At 37.7% G+C, this 21,354-nt stretch overlaps 1 protein-coding gene across 1 annotated transcript in view; it reads left to right on the top strand.

Annotated features, from left to right (window-relative positions):
- Positions 1-944: 944 nt before the first annotated feature.
- ADAMTSL1 (ADAMTS like 1) overlaps positions 945-21,354 on the top strand; it is a 433,243-nt gene continuing 412,833 nt past the window's right edge. Inside the window, exons 1-2 of the mRNA XM_065878827.1 lie at positions 945-956; positions 4,545-4,672. The gene's annotated coding sequence lies outside the window, so the exon portion shown is untranslated. The remainder of the gene's footprint in view (positions 957-4,544; positions 4,673-21,354) is intronic.

Genomic DNA, 21,354 nt, shown 5'->3' with positions numbered 1-21,354 from the left:
AAAATATTAGGTTTATGTGATGGAAATCAAATCAAGAAACATTGGTGGGGATGTAATGGGAAAGCTTAGAATTTTGGTTTCAGAAGCAATCAGCATTGCCTCTAGGCAACTCATTATCTATTCCTGTTTCCTTCTGCTTCAGTTTTTCTTCCTACATGCAATTCAAAGTTTACATTTTTTTAAAAATGCTACTTTGAAGTGAAGTGGAATGCACATTCCACAATAAGAGAGTAATAAACATGAGTCCCACCTGGACTAAGTATGAAAGTTATTTATAATGAAGGCCCTCTTAACAGTTGTAATAAGCAGATGCTTCTACGTCTTAAATAACCTGCAAGGCATTGCTGAAATGTCATTTCTGGTTATAGATGTAAAAATCTGGCACAGTTAAAGAGGAGGAAAATTACTTTCTCTAACATTAAACATGAATTCAGTTAAAATGAATTATGTTTATTCTGTTGGTTAAAAGAAAAGTTGGAGTTCGTTCCAGTTTAAGGAATAAGTCCATGACTTTCTTCTGGGCTAGTGTGCAATGTCCTTCAGGGAAATGTGGGCACCTAGTATGTCTAGTTGTGTGGAAACTTGTAACTGGTGATGAGGTAAGATGTTTAGTCAGTGAACCCTCACCTTAGAGCCATTTTAGTGCCTCTCCAGACATGGCACATGAAAAATATCAAGCAACTTTAGCACAGAGTTTGAAACAATTTGTTTCTCTAGAAAAACCAAATCTCAGCCATACATTATTTCCTAAATATCTTATCCAGAGAGGTGCCAGAGAGAAACTGCTGCAGGATTTGGCATTCTGGTGTTCTTACCTCACATGGAAGTAGAGTTCACATGTGAATGCCGCATGTGGAATTTTTTTTTCAGTTGTAGTAATTGGATAGTATCATAATTTGTAATCACTCATCTTGCTTAGTTTACTTACTTCATGCAAGCTAGCATTTGTGTTGCTGGTTTTCATCTCAGTCAGATGGAATTTTAATAAAATAAGGGAAATTGCATTGTACAATGCATGTGTGTCACGGAAATAATTACTGCATCAGGCAAATACTCTCTCAACAGAACCATCTTCCAGTCACACAGAGCAAACAAAACGGGAGCCAGGAGGTGCCCAATAAACTTTTTAAAAATCTAAGGAATGAATTTACTGGGTGAGCAAGAGACTCGGTATGTATATTTAAATGGCAAAGGGTCTTTCCTCCCTCACTAGCCTATTAAGCTTGGAAACAGAATACCCCGTATTGCTGTGATTAGAGGTTGGCTTTATTAACCCTAAAAACCAGGTTTTGGAGCTCAGTAAATACTTCCTTTAGAAAGGACAAGTTTGGGGGTAACCAATGTGTTTCTGTTTCCTATTCAATGCTGCATTTTATAGGAACCTCAAGCTCCTGGCAGGTCATATCACCAGGTCAGTGTCATGTGGCAGGAGACTGGAAGGTTCTGCCGTGGGAAAGCCAAGGTTTTAAGAAAGATGAACCTTACATAGTGCAGTATTTCAACTAAGCTCAGCAGAAAAAAAAAAAAAGCACCGCTACCCATGATGCTAATAAGTAATATTAAATAATAATGTTAATAATAGCTTCAAATGCTTACATAGTATTTATTATTTAGGCCCTATGAGCTTTTTAAAGTGTGCATATGTATTTGTTTTTATTGTGGCATAGTATATATAACATAAAATATACTGTCTTACTCATTTTTAAGTGTTCAGTTCAGTGGCAGTAAATACATTCACATTGTTATGTGGCCATCACCACCATCGATCTCCAGAAATATTTTCTTCTTACCAAATTGAAATTCTGTATCCATTAAACAATAACTCCCCATTCCCCCCTCCCTCCAACTCCTAGCAACCACCATTCGACTTTCTGTCTTTATGAATTTGACTACTCTAGGTACCTCCTGTAAGTGAAATCATACAATATTCATCCTTTTGTATCTAGCTTACTTCACTTAGCATAATGTCCTCGGTTTATCCATGTTGTAGCATGTGTCAGAATTTCCTTTCTTTTTAAGGCTGAATGGTATTCCATTGTATGACTATAGCGTATTTTGTTTATCCATTCATCCCCCCACGGACATTTGGATTATTTCTGTCTTATGTGCTTTTTATATATTAACTATTTTAATCCTCACAGTGTCTCAGTGATGTAGATAGTTTTATTATCTCCATTCTATGATAAGAAAAGTGAAGCATGAGAACATCACAGCTGGGAGGCTCTGGAGCCAATATTCCACTCCAGGCTGAGTACGTCTGTAGTCCCTACTTCTAACCACTATCTATCCTACTGCTCATTTCAAATGATTTAGGACTCTAAATATAGCATGCACCAGCTAGACAATCCTTGATATAATACTCTAAAGCCAGGTTTGTGGCTCCATTTATACTGGCAGTAAAAGTTCCAAGGAGTAGTCAATTTGACAAATGAGCCCCATAGCAACATATTTAGAAAGAATCCCATTACTGCAAAATAAATAGTTTTCTAGGGGTGAAACAATGTGCTTTTCTTTTTCAGGAGCTCCTCCTAATTGGATGATATAGCCTTGAGTATAACTAGATAGGGCATGAGAAAGTCTTTAAGAGCTACCATTTATGGAGCCTACTATATGCTGGTCATTTTACTTGCATCATCTCAAGTTCTCATAATGCTTTATAAGAGGTCACCCTCCTGTTGCCTCTGTATTCCATGCTCTTCCAGTATTATACACTGCCTATGCTCTCTCCTTAGAGAAAAAACTGAAGATGAACTGTCATGTTGCCTCTCATGCACATTTTCTTTACAGTTTGCTTTTTCCAAATATAAATAGTTTTGAAATTTTAACATTTGTCATGTGTATGCTATTGACATGAAGCGATACCACCTTTACTATATGGGTGTCACTTGGTTTATTCGGTAAAGTAACTTGGCCACAGTTTACACTAGCTACTTGTAGAATTCTTGCCATGGGCTGAGTTATATCCCCCCCAAATTCCTATGTTGAAGCCCTCCTGCCCAATGTGATGTTATTTGAAGATGGAGCCTTTAGGAGATAATTAGGGTTAGATGAGGTGGTGAGGGTGGGGCTCTTATGATGAGATTAGTGCCCTTCTAAGAAGAGACACCAGTGAGCTTGCTCTTACTCACATAAAGTGGAGGTCATGAGACCACATAGTGACAAAGAAGCCATCTGCAACCCAAAGGGAAAGTCTTCACTGGGAGCCAACCATGCTGGCATCCTGGTCTCGGACTTTGACTCCAGAACTGTGGAAAAATTAATTTTTATTGTTTAAAACACCCAGGCTGGTATTTTGTTACGGCAACATGAGCAGACTAATACAACTGTGAACGTGCATATGTGACACATTCTCAATTTATAATAACATAATAATTATAGGTAATATTTATTTGTGATTTACTCTGAAACTAGTCCTAAGTTTAGTTTGTATAACTAGTCTTTCTACAGTGTGTGTGTGGGTGTGCACGCACACACGTGGATGTAGTGTCATGGTTTTAATATTATCCCCATCTTGTAGAAAGGGAAATTGAAGTGTAAAGAGGGGGTAAGTTACTTGTACAAGGACATATAATTACTTAAAAAACAATCCATATCCAAACCCAGGCAGTTTTTTTTTTTTTTTGCAGTACACGGGCCTCTCACTGTTGTGGTCTTTCCCGTTGCAGAGCACAGGCCCCGGATGCGCAGGCCCGGTGGCCATGGCTCACGGGCCTAGCTGCTCCACGGCATGTGGGATCTTCCCGGACCGGGACACGGACCCGCGTCCCCTGCATCGGCAGGCAGACTCTCAACCACTGCGCCACCAGGGAAGCCCACCCAGGCAGTTTCTAACTTCAGAACCTGTTCTATTAACTATTATTATTATTCTATTATGTAACTGGCACAAATTTTCTCCTTAACTCTTCTAAGAAATGTGAAGCACTACATGGAGACCTACACATAACAATTTTCCTTACAGTAAATGCAGATTTCACTAGGGAGTCTGTCAATAACAAGCAAATCTGTCTGTCTGGAGCCAATCCTTGCATTACTGAAGTTACTTCATGCAATTATTCTCATTAACACATCTGAAAACTAGGAATGATGCTGCTTCATTTAAAGAAAAGTCAGTTGTATAAAACGTTAAATTTTGGAAAGCAGTGCTGGTATGCACATGTCAGTCTTCTCAGAGCAGAAACATCTCTGAGTGCAGCTTCTCTCTTCACGAAGCAACAAGCGTAGACTCATGAACCCTGGGCAAAACTGTGACTTCAGTGCAATCTATCTTCCTGTGACCCAGATTCTTATTTCTGGCCACCTTTTTCTGTTCACTCCCGTAAATGCAGTCCCTTGCCCTTTTCAGTCACAGCCCAGGGTCCTTGAACTCAAATATCCCTCTCCCTAAACATATGCACAGTGTTAAATTGGAAAGAATCTGAGAATCTGAGCCCATCTTCATCCTCAGCAAGGCCAGCATGTACTGACACACAGACCACCCACACTTTAGGGCGCACGTTTCCCCGTTCACTGAGGACTCATACTGACCATCCTCTCCTTCCTCACAGAGCTCCAGGACCGCACGCTCTGAGGAGGACCGGGACGGCCTGTGGGACGCCTGGGGCCCGTGGAGTGAGTGCTCACGCACCTGCGGTGGAGGGGCCTCCTACTCGCTGAGGCGCTGCCTTAGCAGCAAGTAAGTCCTGAACCCACAACCTGGAGCTTTTGCAAGGCCCCAAGGGAGCAGGTTGGAGGCATACTTTTGGAGAAACGCAGAGCATTTTGTTGCACACAAATCCAGATGAAGGAATGAAAGGAAGGTCCAAAGAATGAAATATGACCATCTCCAGCTAAGTATTTAGATACTCTTATATGATAAGCGATATAGAATTTATCTCATTCACCAAGCAAATTTTCTTATGTTTTCATGTTAGAACTGGAAGGAAAATTTATTATTAGAAATGGATCTAGCATCTATAGCTCCATAACATATTATACTTTTGGTACCATCTTAATTATGGTGACAATAATAACAAAAAAATTAACGTTAACGTTAATAGCATATTATGTTGGATTCCAATGTTACCAAGTAGTTTGCAAATGAAGGATATATTGATTTGGTTTCTTTAGATGTTATAATGACCAGAAGTTCCCCAAGGTCATTCAGTGTCCTGAATGATGAGTTTTACATATTACGAGGTTTGGAAGAATAGGAACTGCAGTGGAAATTGGGGCATGAACACTGGGAGAGATGATGAAAAGGGAAGTAAGAGTGGCTAACAGTTCCTAAGCTGAAAGGAAAAGGCTGGAGGTGTTAGAATGGAAAGTCTTTACGTAGAATAATAATAATAATTCAAAAGTGCTTCTTGAACTGTGTGGTCTATGACTAGATTTTTCTCCAAACTATAAAATACAAAGTACTATGGTGATATTTTTTTAATGAAAGATTTTATTCGACAGTGAAAAGTATTATATGTGGCAAGGAAGAGGTTTGATCAAAATTACTATATATTATAAATAAAACATGAAACAGAAGAAGGGAAGATTATTCATCTGCTGATTCTTCTAGACTTTACATGAACAGCAGAAAGTGGTGAGATACAGTTTCAGGAAAATGTCAACTTATTCTAATAAGAGTGAGAATTTCTTGAAATCAGGGTCCAGGTCTTACTTTTTTCTGTATCCCCCAGGTCTGCACAGGGTCTGAGAGATATTAAGAGCTCAATAGATGTTTCCTCACTGAATCCATTGATAACTAGATATCGTTTTGGTTCCAGAGAGGCCCCAGTGGAAATAACATACCCAGGGGAAAAATGGCCAATGGGCATATCTTGAAAGATACCAGATCAATTCTGGTATTTAGCCATTCTGGTGTTTGGGTCTACACTGAAGATCAGTCTGTTGGTTGAATCCACTAGCGAGTTTGTCTGTCTTCATTGGAGGCCAGCTTCATATCAAACCAGATCTGTGAACCGATAAGAAAGAATAGACCTTTCATCGTAATGATTCACCTGTTCTCTTAATCATGAATATCAAAAACTTCCTAAATCTGTGCTACATGGTGATAGCACTTTGGGCCATAACTGATAATAAACACACATCAGTAAAGCCAAAAGGTACAACTTTGGAATGTTCCTATTATGTAGTTTGCCCAAGTAAGCATGCTTGAATATTCTGTAGGGATGAACCAAAACATGTGTCTCACAAAGCTGGTAAGAAATGTATGGGAACTTTCACATTGGCTCAGTGATGTGAAAACCTTGTACTGAGTGAGAAACAACTTCAGGAATGAATTAAAACCACAAGTGAAAGTCTGTCATCTGGAAAATCATCAAATATTGATGTCCTGTGATATTCAAAACTACCATTTTTGTCACCTAGTAAATTAAGTCTCCAGTCGTTAGGATTTTATTAAGATACTATGGGAGGTGTCAGTGTCATCTACTTGGGTCAGGGCTGTCATCTATTTATAATGAACTGAAAAAGTAGAATGTAAATTCTAAAATTATGAATGTATATATGTCTCTATTTGACGCCCAAATATTGAAAAAACACATTCAGTAAACTCATACTGGTGTGGATAGGAAGTAAAAAAAGAATGGGGAGAGAAGTGGACCACCTATTCTTTAGGGATTTGAAGAAAAAGAAAAAAATCTTCAAACAGATGGCATTCCCAGATCTGGTAAGAACATAAAGAAATAATAAAAGAAGTGACTGCACAGCTGAATCAACCTATGTGTTGTTTTTCTCAAGAGAACCGGAATCAGTACAGTTCAGCATAAAGTCACTTCACAACACAAGCTCTGTTGAAGAATGGTGTCAAAATATATGTCGGGAGCAGATAAATAGTCCTGTCATAATTTTTTTAAAAGATGTACATTGGCCAAAGTAAATTACCTAGCCAAGTCCAAAGTCAATGTGCGAGAGCAAAAATGTTACAAGGAAAGCCATGCGATGTAGGGCAGGTAAAGAATTGGGACCATTTTGGCAATCTACCATGGATGGTCTTCTGTGGCAATTCATTTCTAATGGTTAATGGACTTAGTAAGTTTTCTCTCATCTCTCCACTCCATATTTAGGCATCCAAATTCAATTTAGTCACCTTATAACTCTTGGGAAAGGTCAGAGGTTATGAATGTATATGTCTTTACAGGCCCAGCTGGTAACTAGAATGTGTGTTGTAATGTAATGGTCAGCATTCCAATTCAGCCCAAGTAACTCCCATCCACCTGCCGAGTTAACCTGCCAGGCCCATTTTCTAGCCCTGGTGATATGATCTCACAGGTCACGTTTAGGTCTGATATCAGATAATAATTATTCTATTCCCAATATGATAGAACTGTAATGGAAGCTAAAATAGTCAGATTGTATGGAATAGATGACAGTAGCTCAACTTCTGGAGTTAAGTATGTTCCCTGATGGATTGGGAGCTTGGAGGAGGCTTGGTTAAAACCCTGAGTATAGAACATCTTCTCTGAGTGATCTTTTGGAAAAAAAAAATCAGTGGAGGCAAAGCACAGTGAAAATATAAACAAGCATTAAATATAAAATCCTTCATTCTCAACTGGCAGTACTTAGTGCTGGGAAAACAGCCCTGACACAGGGAGATACTGAGCAGAATCCTTTCCTTGGCTTCTCCCCTGTCTTTTTTCTAGGCTCACAGAAAGTAAGCAGTGCTTGATATTCCCAATTTCTGATATTGCAACATTGATTATTGCCTTTTGCTGCAAATTTAATTTGAGCAATAAAGGAAGGCACTATATAAAATTTTTTCTACAACTTTTGATAATTTCTGTAAGCTTCCATTAGGTTTCATTGAGCAACTCTAATAATGCAGTTGTTGCTAATCACCAAGTGGTATATAATGTCTGCTTTTATTTTTTTTAATTAAAAAACAGACTACCTACTTGTACTTTATGATGGTCCTTTGTTTTATTACACATGAATTAAACAATGTACCAACTACCTTGAGAGGCTGCTTCTTCTCTCTCCAGTTTTCCACCTCTCCCACTAAATACTCTGCAATCATACTTTTAGCAAATTCATTTGTCTGGTTGACCTTGTATGGTGTGTTGTTTAGTGGAAATGATCCTTCTGCAACCTAAATGACTTAAGCATATTTTTTAAAAATTTGATACTAAAGATGTGTCTCTGAGAGCTCTAGGTTTGTCTTCAGCCAGGTCATTTAGCTTTTTGCCTGAAAGGAGTTCCAGATGCGTAAGGCACTTAAGAATAATGTGTCTAACATCACACGTACCCCTATATTAGGTCTGTGCCAAGATCAAGGTCAAATGTGTAAACTGCAGCTCATTTACTCAGACATAAAAAGAAACGAAATTGAGTTATTTGTGGGGAGGTGGATGGACCTAGAGTCTGTCATACAGAGTGAAGTAAGTCAGAAAGAGAAAAACAAATACCGTATGCTAACACACATATATGGAATCAAAAATAAAAGAAAATGGTTCTGAAGAACTGAGGGGCAGGACAGGAATAAAGATGCAGATGTAGAGAATGGACTTGAGGACACAGGGAGGGGGACGAGTAAGCTGGGACGAAGTGAGAGAGTGGCATGGACTTATATATACTATCAAATGTAAAATAGATAGCTAGTGGGAAGCAGCCACATAGCACAGGGAGATCAGCTCTGTGCTTTGTGACCACCTAGAGGTGTGTGTGGGATAGCGAGGGTGGGAGGGAGACGCGAGAGGGAGGAGATATGGGGATATATGTATATGTAGAGCTGATTCACTTTGTTATACAGCAGAAATTAACACAACATTGTACAGCAATGATACTCCAATAAAGATGTTTAAAAAAATAATAATGATGCACTGAACATGGTGGTGCAGATATCTTTTAGGAAAAAAAAAAAGATAGCAGTGAGTGAGTCAGCTGATACTCTTAAGTGTAGTGTCAGCCTTTGCATTGGTGGCTGAAGAAGATTTAAAAGTCTTTTATGACCTTTTTTCACTTTCTGAAATGCCAGATTAATCTCCAGACTAATTAATACTATGGATTAATAAATTAATACAATAGGTATTTAATACATTAACAGTACGAATATTTTGTTAAATCCCAACTGATTAAACGAAATACTCATTGACTTCATAGATATCCAAATAACAAAAAAAAAGAGGCAAACCTATAAAGGATGAAAACATTGTAACAAGTTACTAAGTTTTGAATTGAATTCTTGAGTCGAATAAAAATTTTTTGAGTTGAACAAAATTATTAGATGAACAAGAGATAAAAATCATCACACTGTAGAGGTGCCTAAAAAAGTTAAGATTGTGATATTATTCCAAAGGGATGTGGCTGCCAGAATGTTATCAATATAAGTGCAAAAAAATTAAAATAAATATCCCAAGGAAGATTATCTCACAGGAATGGGGAAGATTATTCAAACTTGTCATTTCATAATAATTGTGCTAAGGGAAAATAAGCTAACTCCTCTGATTTTTTTTTAATTGCAAATACAACTTTTCTTCCATAATAATATTGATACTTACATGAATATAAGCTTTAATTAGCAAATAATTTATACACTGCATAACAATAAATACTGAAAGAAATATTTTAAGATTTGGTGTATAATAATAAATACCAAAAGGAAAATTTTAATGTTAAGATTTGGCTTCTTAAACAGATGTTTTTTCTTTTAAAGTCACCTCATCTCTGTCATAACATCCAATTAAGGTTCACAAGACTTAAGAGGTTTTAGGACTTCCAGCACAAGTGAGCCCCAAAGCAAGATTTATCTGTTATTCTTCATCAAACGTTGTGTGTTATCAGCCTTGTTTTCCTTGGAAATGTTTGAGGTTTGTTTAACAGAAAGATATACAAGTTCAGAATGAGTCCGACTAGTCATGTCATTTATATGAGGTGATCTTTTCATTGTGTTAGAGGAGATTTCACATTTTTGGATATATGTTTAAGAGTTTGCAGTTGCCTTCCTTTAACTTTTTGGGTCAAAGCCTATTCTAAATGTATTACCAGGACTTCTAATATTCCAGGTCATATATCTTAGAGGGATGTTTTGTTCCAAGATCTGATGTTCTTTCAGGAGGAAAATACACTAAGGCCAATGACTGAATGTTTGGGACCAATTTATGGCCTGGTTTGTCCCATAAACCTGTTTGTTGAAATAAAAGATGGTGGAAATGTGTTTAGTGTCCATAACCTTTACTAGCCATATTGGGAATCTATAACTCTTGGCTGTCTTTTTCTGTTTATTTAAAAATTCCTTATTTGGTTTGTTCAGTAGCTTTTCTGAAGTTTTTTATTTCTACTCAGTTTTCTTTTTTTTAAACTACTTTATTGAGGGATCTTTGACATGTAAAACTAATATATATTCAAGGTGTACAACTTGATGTTTTGATAAACGTATACATTGTGAAAAGATCACCACAATCAAGCTAAGTAACATATCCGTCCCATCTCCATAGTGTGTGTGTGTGTGTGTGTGTGTGTGTGTGTGTGTTGAGAAGATTCAAGATCTATGTTCTTAGCAAATTTCAAGTATGCAATACAGCATTGTTAACTGTCATTACCATGCTGTACTTTAGGTCTTCAGAACGCATTCATCTTGCATAACTGAAACATTGTCTCATTTCCGCCCTCTCCTCTGCACCTGGCAACCACTATTCTGCTCTCTGCTTCTATGAGTCTTACTGTTTTAGATCCCACACGTAAGCAGGATAATTCAGTATTTGTCTCTCTGTGTCTGGCTTATTTCACGCAGCATGATGTCCTTCAGGTTCATCTATGTTGTCACAAATGGCAGGATTCCCATTTTGTTAAGACTAAATAATACCCCATTGTATGTACATACCACATTTTCTTTATCCATTCATTCATCAAGGGACCTTTAAGTTGTTTTCATATCTTGACTATGTTATGAATGATGCTACAATGAACACAGGTATATACCTATTCGAGACCCAGATTTCATTTCCTTTGGATATACAACACCCAGTAGTGAAATTGCTGGGTCATATACTGTTATTTTTAATTTTTTGAGGAATCCCCATACTGCTTTTCATAATGCCTTTACCAATTTACATTTCCATCACCAGTGCATAAGGCTCCCTTTTCTCTACATCCTCTCCCACTTATCTATTTGATGATAACCATTCTAACAGATGTGAGTGATATCTCCTTGTGGTTTTGATTTGCATTTCCCTGATGGTAGTGATGGTGAAGATTTTTTCATGTATCTTTTGGCCACTTGTATGTCTTTTTTTGAGAAATGTCTATCCAGGTCCTCTGGCCATTTTTAAAATTGGGTTATTTGGGATTTTTTTTTTTACTTTTGAGTTATATGAGTTTTTAAAAACTATATTTTGGATATTAACCCCTTGTCAGACGTATGGTTTGCAAATATTTTCTTCTACTAGGTAGGTTGGCTTTTCACTCTGTTGATTGTTTCCTTTGCTGTACAGAAGCTTTTTAGCTTGATGCAACTTCACTTGTCAAATTTTGTCTTAGTTGCCTGTGCTTTTGCTGTCATGACCGAATTGTTGCTAAGACCAGTGTCAAGGCGCTTTTTTCCTATGTTTTCTTCTAGTAGTTTTACAGTTTAAAGACTTATATTTAAGTCTTTCATCTATTTTGAGTTAATTTTTGGTACTTGGTGTGAGATAAGGGTACAGTTTAATTCTTCTGCATGTGGCTATCCAATTTTCCTAATACCATTTATTGAAGAGACTATCTTTTCACCATTGTGTGTTCTTGGCACCTTGTCAAATATTAGTTGACTGTATAAGCACAGGTATATTTCCAGGCTCTTTATTCTGTTCCATTGGTCTATAGGCCTGTTTCTGTCCCAGTAACGTAGTATATTGATTACTATAACTTTGTAATACAGTTTGAAATCAGGAAATGTGATGCCTCCAGCTTTGTTTTTCTTGTTCAGGTTCTGAGTTTGAAAGTATTCCCTCTTCTGTTTTTTTGGAAGAGTTTAAGAAAGATTGGCATTAATTATTTTTAAAATATTTGGTAGAATTCACCTGTGAAGCCATCTGGTCCTGGGCTTTTCTTTGTCAGGAAGTTTTAGATTACCACTTCAATATTTTTGTTTATTATTGGCCTGAACTAGAAAAAGGAGAACAAACTAAGCCCACAGTTAGCAGAGGAAAGAAATAATAACAACTAGGGCAAAAATAAATCAAATAGAGAATAGAAAAACAATCGAAAAGATCAACTAAACTGAGAGTTTGTTTTTTGAAAAGATGAAATTGACAAAACCTTAGCCAGACTGAGGGGGAAAAAAGGGAGAAGATGCAAATAAATAAAATCAGAAATGAAAGAGGAGATATTACAATGGATGCTTCAGAAATTAAAAGGGTGATAGAGACTATTATGAACCATTATATGCCAAAAAATAGGATAACCTAGAAAAAAATGAACAAATTCTCAGAAACATATGATCTTTAAGACTGAATCTCAGTTTTCATGCATTCATTTAATAAATGTTTATTGAACATCTACTATGTATTAGGCAAATTTCTAGGTGTAACTAAGGATATAAAGCCCAAGGGACAAGAATTTGCTGTTGGGAACTTATCATATTATTAAGTTTCTACTGATTATATTGAGTTTCTACTGATTATAGTTGCAAGATATTTTAAGAACTAAGAGAATTTCCCCCAGTTCTGTAAATAGGTAATACATCTGTAGCGCTGGTTCTTAACCCCGGCTGTACTTTAGAGTCACCTGGAAAGCTTTATTAAAAATACAAATATCTGGGCTCCACTGAAGACCAATTAAATTAGGATCTCTGGGGTTGGAGCCCTGCCATCAGTAATTTTGTAAAAGCTCTCCAAGTGACTTTAATGTGTATCCAGTGTTAGAATTGCTGCTCTATTGGAGGGCATGATAGTGAAATGATGACGTTTGTCTCCAGCTTTCTGAGAATTTAGAGGTTGGGGTTATGAAGAAAAGAAGATATTTTCTGATAAAGAGATTTCTTAATGTTTAACTTCCTCATTCAGGTTTTTATAGAATGACTTAATCTGCAGTGTGGGAGGAAAAGTCATGGACACTAGCATGTCAGGACAATAAAAGTAGTGATTTCCTCTGTACTCCTGTGAGCTACAGCAATAACCTTTCTGTGTAGTTCTCCACTTGTCTAGTATTACTCAAGATCAACCTTGCCCTAAGTTAGGTGAATAGACTTCGTGGTTTCTGAAATTTTCTTCCATTCCATTATTAAGCTTATAGATATGACCCTTTAAACCTCCAGGTTGTTAGTGACTGACTAAGTGAATTCCCAGTGACTGGGGTGGTTTATGCAAATTCTCTGAGATCAACTTTCCCTCAATTTCATTAAATTCCTTAACCATAGAGTTTAACTTTCCACCTTCAATTCAGCGTCTATCATTTTCCCTGTCCCCCTAAAAAAAGAAAGACTTCCTCGAATTCTATTTCATCTGTTTGATCCCAGTTTGTATCAATACAATAGAAGAGAGGAGTTTATCTAACTCTGTTTTGCTTAGTTTCAACCACTGGGGATGGGGGGTGCGGGATAAAGGGACGAAAGGGTGTGCGCCTGCGTGTGTGCGTGCGTGTGTGTTTGTGAGAGCGGGAGAGAGAGAGGTTGAAATAAAAGAACACAAGATATTAAGAGGAAAAAAAAAGAGAGATACCAGAATTACATACATTGGGGAATGGATACTTTACCTAGAGACAGAAAAAAATAAGTACAGAATGCTAAGTAACATCATATTTATGTGTGATCATCCCCTGAAGCCCGTAACTACACATGCCAAGCTCAAATAGCTTCAGGGCCAAGCTCTACCTTGGCTTTGGGGTAGGACTCATTAGTCAAGATAGAGATCCTTTCCTATGGGAAACAGTCACCTATTTGGGAACCTGACTCTTAAGAAAAACCCTGTATTTCATTGCCTCTGATAGAAACTTTATCCTATTTTGTGGATTATCCCTTTTTTTTTTTTTATCAAACTACTAATTTTGAATATTGACCCCACTCTTTTCTAGCTGTGTGACGTAGGATTAGGTTCTCAGTTTCTCTGGGATTTAGGTGGCTCATCTACGATGTCAAGTGGACAGTGCCAGGAACAGAATAGGTGTTCAACAAATGTTTATATTGAAAGAATGTCTAAGGCGCCCTTCAACTCCTAATCGAATGTGTGACCCATTTTGCTGTTAGAGAGGAAGAGGAGTCTAAAACTGCTCTGAATATGAATGGTTTTAAAGAAAAATGTTATGATTCTCCAGGCCCTCATTTTGCAGTGGACATCTGGGTGATAACGGGCAGATTGAAGAACTTTTGTCTCTAGCCAAAGTAATTCATAAATTCCCAGTTCCAGGGCTGTATGGGGTGAGATTGTGAGAGTCCTAGAATTTCATGATACACATTTTCCTCGTGGGGAAGATGGAAAAGTTGGACTTGATGTTGCTAAAACACATTTGTTTTTATTCTCATTCTTTGCCTCTTTTGGCTACCGAGCAAATGTAAGATCATTTGCAAATCTTATGGCATGTGTGTATGTGTTATAAAGTACACGTCCGGAGCAAATGTAAGATCATTTGCAAATCTTATGGCATGTGTGTATGTGTTATAAAGTACATGTCCTTCCTGCTGGTGGATCTCTAGCCAAAGGCAGCAATCCCCAGGGCCCCCACCCCTAGCCCTCTTTCAGAGGGAACAAATGCATTGCGGTGACAAATACAACTTTGAGTAAATATGTGAAAATAAACATGTCCGTAGAAAAGAGCCAAAGTTTCTTTCCTTTGGTAGCTATTTAGTTTCGTTTTAAACTTTTCATCTTTGGTTTATTGTAGAAAGATTTTAATTGGGTTTCAGGTTCAAAAATTGGAGCAAATATGAGGCCAAAAATTCTTTGCAACCTGAAATTATCCTTATAGCATTTCCTTCTGTTCTACTCCTTTCTTCCTTCCTTCCTTCCTTCCTTCCCTCCCTCCTTCCTTCCTTCCTTCCTTCCTTCCTTCCTTCCTTCCTTGCACTTCTCAATAAATGCTTGTGGAATGCTAACAGTAAACCATGCTTCACTGGGCACTGGAGCTCAGAGATCACACAGAGGGACTGCAAAGGAGAAAAGCAAGTAACCAAAAATACATTTTCTAAAAGTGAAAAGTATCCTGGGTGGCTGAAGGCCTGTGTCCTGATCCTTTCAACTGATGGCCATGCTGCTGACTCTGTGCCTTTTCTCCTGATGAGCCCCCTTCCTACAACGCCTCGCACTGCCCATGCCCACAAACCCTCAGTGTTATTTAAAGTAACCTCCAGTAGTGGCCCCTAGTCTCACTTCGCTATATTTCTAAGGCACTATGTTTGCACCACTTTTAATCACTTTTACCTACCCTGGCTTGTGTTATAGTTATTTATAAGACCCTGTCCCCCACTAGACTGTCAGCACGATGGGCACAGGTTTTATCTTGCTTTTCTTTATGTCTTCCTGTTTTGCATAGCAGGTACTCAGTCAGTGCTGGGTGAATTGACCGAATGGACTGTGGGAGCCAGTAACCTACTGCCATACTTTAGGAAGCAGGAGCTGGGAGGGAAGGTTGTGTTTTGAATTCTCCTTTCTCCCATCACCCTCTTGGGACTTGTATGGCCCGTACCGGACACCCCTCCTAAGATAATTACCTTTGTAAGTTACTTCTGTCTCTCATCAGTCGGTCCCTTTGTCTAACACCTCCATATTTAGTATCCAGACCATGCCCATTAGCTGTTGATGCTACATTATACTGATATGTGTTCTCTTTGGACTTGTGGATTTTTTTACAACTAAATTATAGCTTTGAGAAGGGTCAGAGGAGTCCTCATTTTTGTACCTTTCACAATGCCTTGGCTTAGTACTGGTTCCGATTGGATGCTCAATAAATGTGTGAAGTGACTGTAAATCAGAAAGCATTCCACCAGAATTTGTGAACCAGAACGTCCTGCCCAGGGGCTCATCTTCACTTTGAGATTGCATGTTGTATGTTGTCTCATTAGATTATCTGAGCAGTCTGCTTGGGGCAGTTTCTGGTTTTATTAGAAGCTGGGCATGATCACTGTGGTTTCCAGTGTCGCTGTTCTTGCTTTCTTCTCTTTTGATTACATGAGCACCCTCCTCATTTTCATAACCCTAGCCGATATTTGTGAGAACTCAATGCTTTGTTGTAGCATGTCTGTCTTTGAAGAACAGGCAGAGATATGTAAAATCATACTTGTTTGGGAAAAGAAATTGGCACTGGTTTTTCTAGTTGTAATTTAGAACATACCAGACACTCATAATAGCAAATAAACCAATTTGAAACTCACAGGCCAAACTCCAAAATTCAGTCCGTAGTATCCTCATGTGTGTCTATATTTTAATTGAACAGCTCTGCAGCCTCTAAGCTGCTGCTCAGGAATCTGTAAAAGTACAGTTCCCTATGGTCAAGAGAAGATCAAACAACAGAGAAGATGTCATCTTAGAATGTTTTTCCTAAACCTATGTGGTTTCCATTTATACTGGATTTGGTCTACACATTCAGTTTTAGTAACTCTCTCTGTATACACAAATCAGAGTCTCCAAGCTGGCACAGCATTCAGAATGTTTTCTATAATGAGAGACTAGTATAGAGCAGAAGTGTTGAATTGTAAAACTAATGTTACAAAAATATGTCACCTATGCCAAAGAAACACTTTCACATCGAGGACTCAATGTATGGCACCGTTTTTCAGTGTGGGATTCCGTTACCCCTTCTTCTTTTTAAAATTGCTTTTTAAATTCAGCTTTCAGGCCAAGTGTTCTTTTGGGTCCTTAGGCCACATTAGAGCCCCTAGCAGATCAGGAAGAACTGGTGTGACACCAGGGTCTGGTCTGTTCCCCGCCAGCTCACCTACTGATGGATGACGCCTGGCCGCGTGCCTCCTTGTTGTTTGCTGTATTATTACAACAGAAAGCATTTTCAAAAGCTACATTTATCAAGTTGTCATAATAGTTTGGCTTGCTTATCTATCTAGCCAGAAAAAAAAAACAAAACTCTCCCTTAGCACTAATCTGTTTGAGGCACGTGATACATCACATGCAGAAGAGGCAGTGCAAAACAAATAGGCATCCTATATGACATTCAGGGACCTTTCGACTAAATGCTTAAGCAGGGAGATATTTTTTATGCTTGCATTTGTAAGTCCCATAGCACCAAAGACGTCTGTGTCCTTGTTTCAAAGGCACTTTTCCACTGGAGGTCGTATGTGTGTTGGGGATACATTACTCCTAGAATTTTGGCGGCTTTGTCTAATGAAGGAGCTTTAACCTCAAATGGAAAAAAAAAAGTTTACCAGGAAGAAGGTCCAAGACACCTTTAACATTTAAGATAAGTTTTTCATAAGCAAGTGATACCAGATTAAACATTATTTGTTATGTAGACTCTTGTAAGTAAATTTCTTATTTGACATAGGTGGTTGTCTGGGAGCACGTGACTATTCAGGGGGATCGGTGTGGGTAGAATGGGATTCATGTTCAGAGTCAATATACATTCATTAAATGTTTGTTAAAAATACTTCAAATCTATTAATGTTAATAAATAAGTAGGGATGCATACTAGGACGTCTCCAGTTATTCAGAGATATATAATGAATATACAATATAAGCATAGTCATGTGTAGATACTTTTTTATTGAGATATAATTGACCATATAACATTGTGTAAGTGTAAGGCATGTGAGTTGATTTGATCCATGTATATATTGCAATATGATTATCACTTTAGCATTAGCTAATGCTACTATCATGTCACATAATTATTCTTTCTTTTTTTGTAGTGGGAACAATTGAGATCTAGTGTCTCAGCAACTTTCAAGTTTACAATATAGTCTTGTTGTCTATAATCACTAGGCTGTGCATTAAATCTCCAAGACTTATTTATCTACTAGTTGCAAGTTCATACCCTTAAAGGACATCTCCCCAATTCCCATGCCTCCGAGGCCCTGGTAATCACCATTCTACTCTCTGTTTTTACGTAGTTACTTTTTGAAGAAGGGACAGTGCTGAATCGACTCATCCTGTTGGGACCAAGTGCCACACAAAGTTTCCACATGAAAAAGGCTCATTTTGATTCTCATGAAAGACATTCTAAATTAGAATTAAATAATTATTTTAAACGTGGAATAAAATGTAGAGCATTAAAGAATGACTTTCTTAAGCACAAGAGTGAGACAGAGAGAGTTAAGGGGAAAATGAGAACTCGGGACTTAGGAGATGCACAGGGATGGCATGTCTTCTAACTCCTTTTCTCCCTGTGCAAAGCAAGACCACTACTAACTATCTGTGGTGCTCCAGAACGGGCTCCAGTTCTAGCCCCTAGGTTTTCAGCATCCAGTTTGACCCCCAGATTAGGGTAGTGAGCATCTGAGGATAGCTTTACACACCATGTCCGCAGGTTCATATAGCTTCCTTTTTAATGACCAAGTTCATTGGTATCAAGTTTTCTTTCCCGAAAGAAACTGTTACGATAATATGTCATGGAACGTGAAAAGCAGCCCAGCAGTGCATTTGCACTTCTTTCTCTTGAGTGTTCTCAGAATTTTTTATTCCTCTTGAGGTCTTTGTAAAAAGCCCTAGAAATGGCAAAGTATTTTCACCGGCTCCTTAGGGACACCCTCCTGCACTATGGCTCCCATGCGTACTGAAAGGCTCGCTTGAAGTGAAGGAGGAAAACAGTGTTCCAGTACTCCGTGAAGTCCCAGCTGAGGCTCTCACTCTGCTGGTCTTGTCCGATTCATGATCATTTTCGGACCCATGGTCTAAAGGACCCAGAGTCCTTCTGGCATAAATTGCTGACATGGTTTTGTGTCTGTTCTCTTGTAAAAAGCTCAGAGTGTCCTTTTGGATGACCAAAAAAAGAGAGAGAGATAAGCAGATGGACTGTCTTACTTCAAAATTCTTTGCCCATGAGTCTGTATTTGAAAGGCAGGAGGTACTCAGAGAAATACAGTAACCTGTTCTTACTTAGCAGCACCCTTTGGTTTTTGAAAATCAAAGGCAAAGCTTCATGAGCCTAACACAAGTGCAATTGTCCTTAAGAACTCTGGCATTTAATATACACATTTATCAGATTTTCTTGTAACGGTTCACTAACACCAAGGATGAGTCTGGTTGCGTCACCAGAAGGATCTGTTTGCTTAGAGAGGAGATGTGAAGAACTTTTAATTTAAATTGTTGTATTTACCAGATCCTTTTTTTATTCTTAATGAGAGATGAGTCGAATATACCTTCCTCTTTTAAAGATTTATGTAAGCAGGGAGGAAAAAAGCCAACAAATGGCTAAAGCCTCGAAAGAGAGCTTTTAATTTTCCATGGCAATTCATCTCTTCTAAGGTTGTTAAATTATGGTAATAGAAGCTAAGATAACATCAGGATGTTAAGTATTGGAAGAGTTTGGATGGTTTGTTATGTGTTAATTAGAGACCAATAAAGTATGCTTCAAGCCTATACTAATCTCATTATAAGTGAATTAAAATAATTCACAAATGATAGCTTGATGTTTAGGTGATTTCCTTTTTTGAGAAAAGGAACTAAGCCAAAATTAATAAATGACTGGTTAGGAGTAAAGAGCTGATATAAATAAGGAAATTTCTGTACAAATTTGGTTTAAAATATATTTTTATTTATATTTTGTTCTTTTATACTTGCACCAGTTTCTGATTTATTAATTGGTACAATATTTAACTCACTAAATATAGTCCTGTAGCTGTTTCATAGTTTTCATTGAGCAGAGGCACTTACTTAAATCCTTTGTTATTGGTGGCCTATAACTTTCCCCAGAAACCATTTTGGGCTGAAATTTCTAATGTTTGTTTTCATTTCCAGCGGTGAATTTTATTTTGTTAAAATGTGAAGAAAATCTTTCAGCTGTTTTATGTTAACTGTTTTTTTAAGATTTTTTTTTTAAAAAACAGAAGAAAATATTTTTTACTGCATAATTCTCAGATGAGGCTTTTATGCCTAGATAAATGCCTTCAATGAAGAAATTCATGCTTGGCAAGAGTTAAAATCCTTGCGGTGGAATAGTCACTTTGTTATTTAAGTAAAATTTACATTCCGCTTTAACAAACTTGAACTTTCAAAAATACAAACTTTCCTGCCCTGAAGTTCTTTCACATTACACTTTACCGATGAGTGTGGTTCTCTTGGAGTTGTTCCCAATGTACAGTGTGTATCTAGATGTCATTTACTTGCTGGCTTTACCAGAATTGAGAAGCAGGTTATGTACTGATGTGGAAAATAAGGGGCAGTTAACCCCCAGGCTCAGCCTCCAAGGTTTAATCTAGTGTTAGGATTTTCCACGTCTTGAGTACATCTTGCTCCTTTTGTATTATTATCGTTGTTGTATATGCTTTAGAGTTAGACACACCTGAGTTCCAATCCCTGGTTCTCTCTTTCCTGAGTAGGTATATGGCTTTCGGCCTCCTAGTCTTTCTCAGCCTCAGTTTTCTTACCTATTAAGTGGGAATAATAAAGCCTTCCAGTTGTTGGAAACTTAGAGATAGTGTGTACAGAATACCTAATACTGGACCAGATACCTATAGCAGACATTCAATATATAGTAGATGTTAGTATTAATATTATTGTCCACAATTTGATAGTGTCTTTTAATAACAAGGACTTTTCCAAACTCAAACATTACCACTTTACTATCATATTTCACTCAAATTAAATAAGCTCTCACTCAAAAAGTAATGCAATACAGTGACGGGAAGACTTAACTCAGGAGCAGAATTAAATTATTTGCAAATCAATATTAGGTGTTAGACAATTACAGGATGTACTTTGGAAATGGTGGCAAGTGGTTTTTTCTTTGCTGTGTTTTGTGTTTGTTTGTTTGTCTTCTTAATAGTTTTATTTCTGCAGGAACCACTGATCAAAAAGTGGCTAAAGTCCAACTGAGATTGAAAGTAACAGTTCTTTATATAGAATATGATAACATTTATCTAAAATGAGGGTGATTTTGTAGTTTTGAAAAGTGCCAGTATTTGAAGGACAGCAAATCAGTGTGGGAACAGAAAATTGAAAGGGTGTACCTGTCTGCCTTATGATTGCCCTTATAAACTTGGATTCTCTGGTATTGGGAGACTGTTGTGTGGGATAGAATTTCTTTTGAAGACATCAAATTGTAGACGGCAGGAACGAAGAGTCACATTTCCTGGAAATCAGAGCCTTCTTAAGGCTTATCTCGAATGAGCAGTAACAGACAGACTCGGGATGACGGTACTCCCCCAGCTCAGCTTTTTTTTGTGGGGGGTGGTGGTGGTGAGTATAGCTGCTTTACAATATTGTGTTAGTTTCTGTTGTACAACGAAGTGAATCAGCTATATGTATACATATATCCCCTCCCTCTTGGACCTCCCTCCCGTCCCCTCCC

Source organism: Phocoena phocoena, chromosome 6 (genome assembly GCF_963924675.1).
Source record: "Phocoena phocoena chromosome 6, mPhoPho1.1, whole genome shotgun sequence".
Lineage (NCBI taxonomy): Eukaryota > Metazoa > Chordata > Mammalia > Artiodactyla > Phocoenidae > Phocoena > Phocoena phocoena.
The sequence above is the reverse complement of the archived record's forward strand: the minus strand, read 5'-3'. Positions and strand labels throughout refer to the sequence as shown.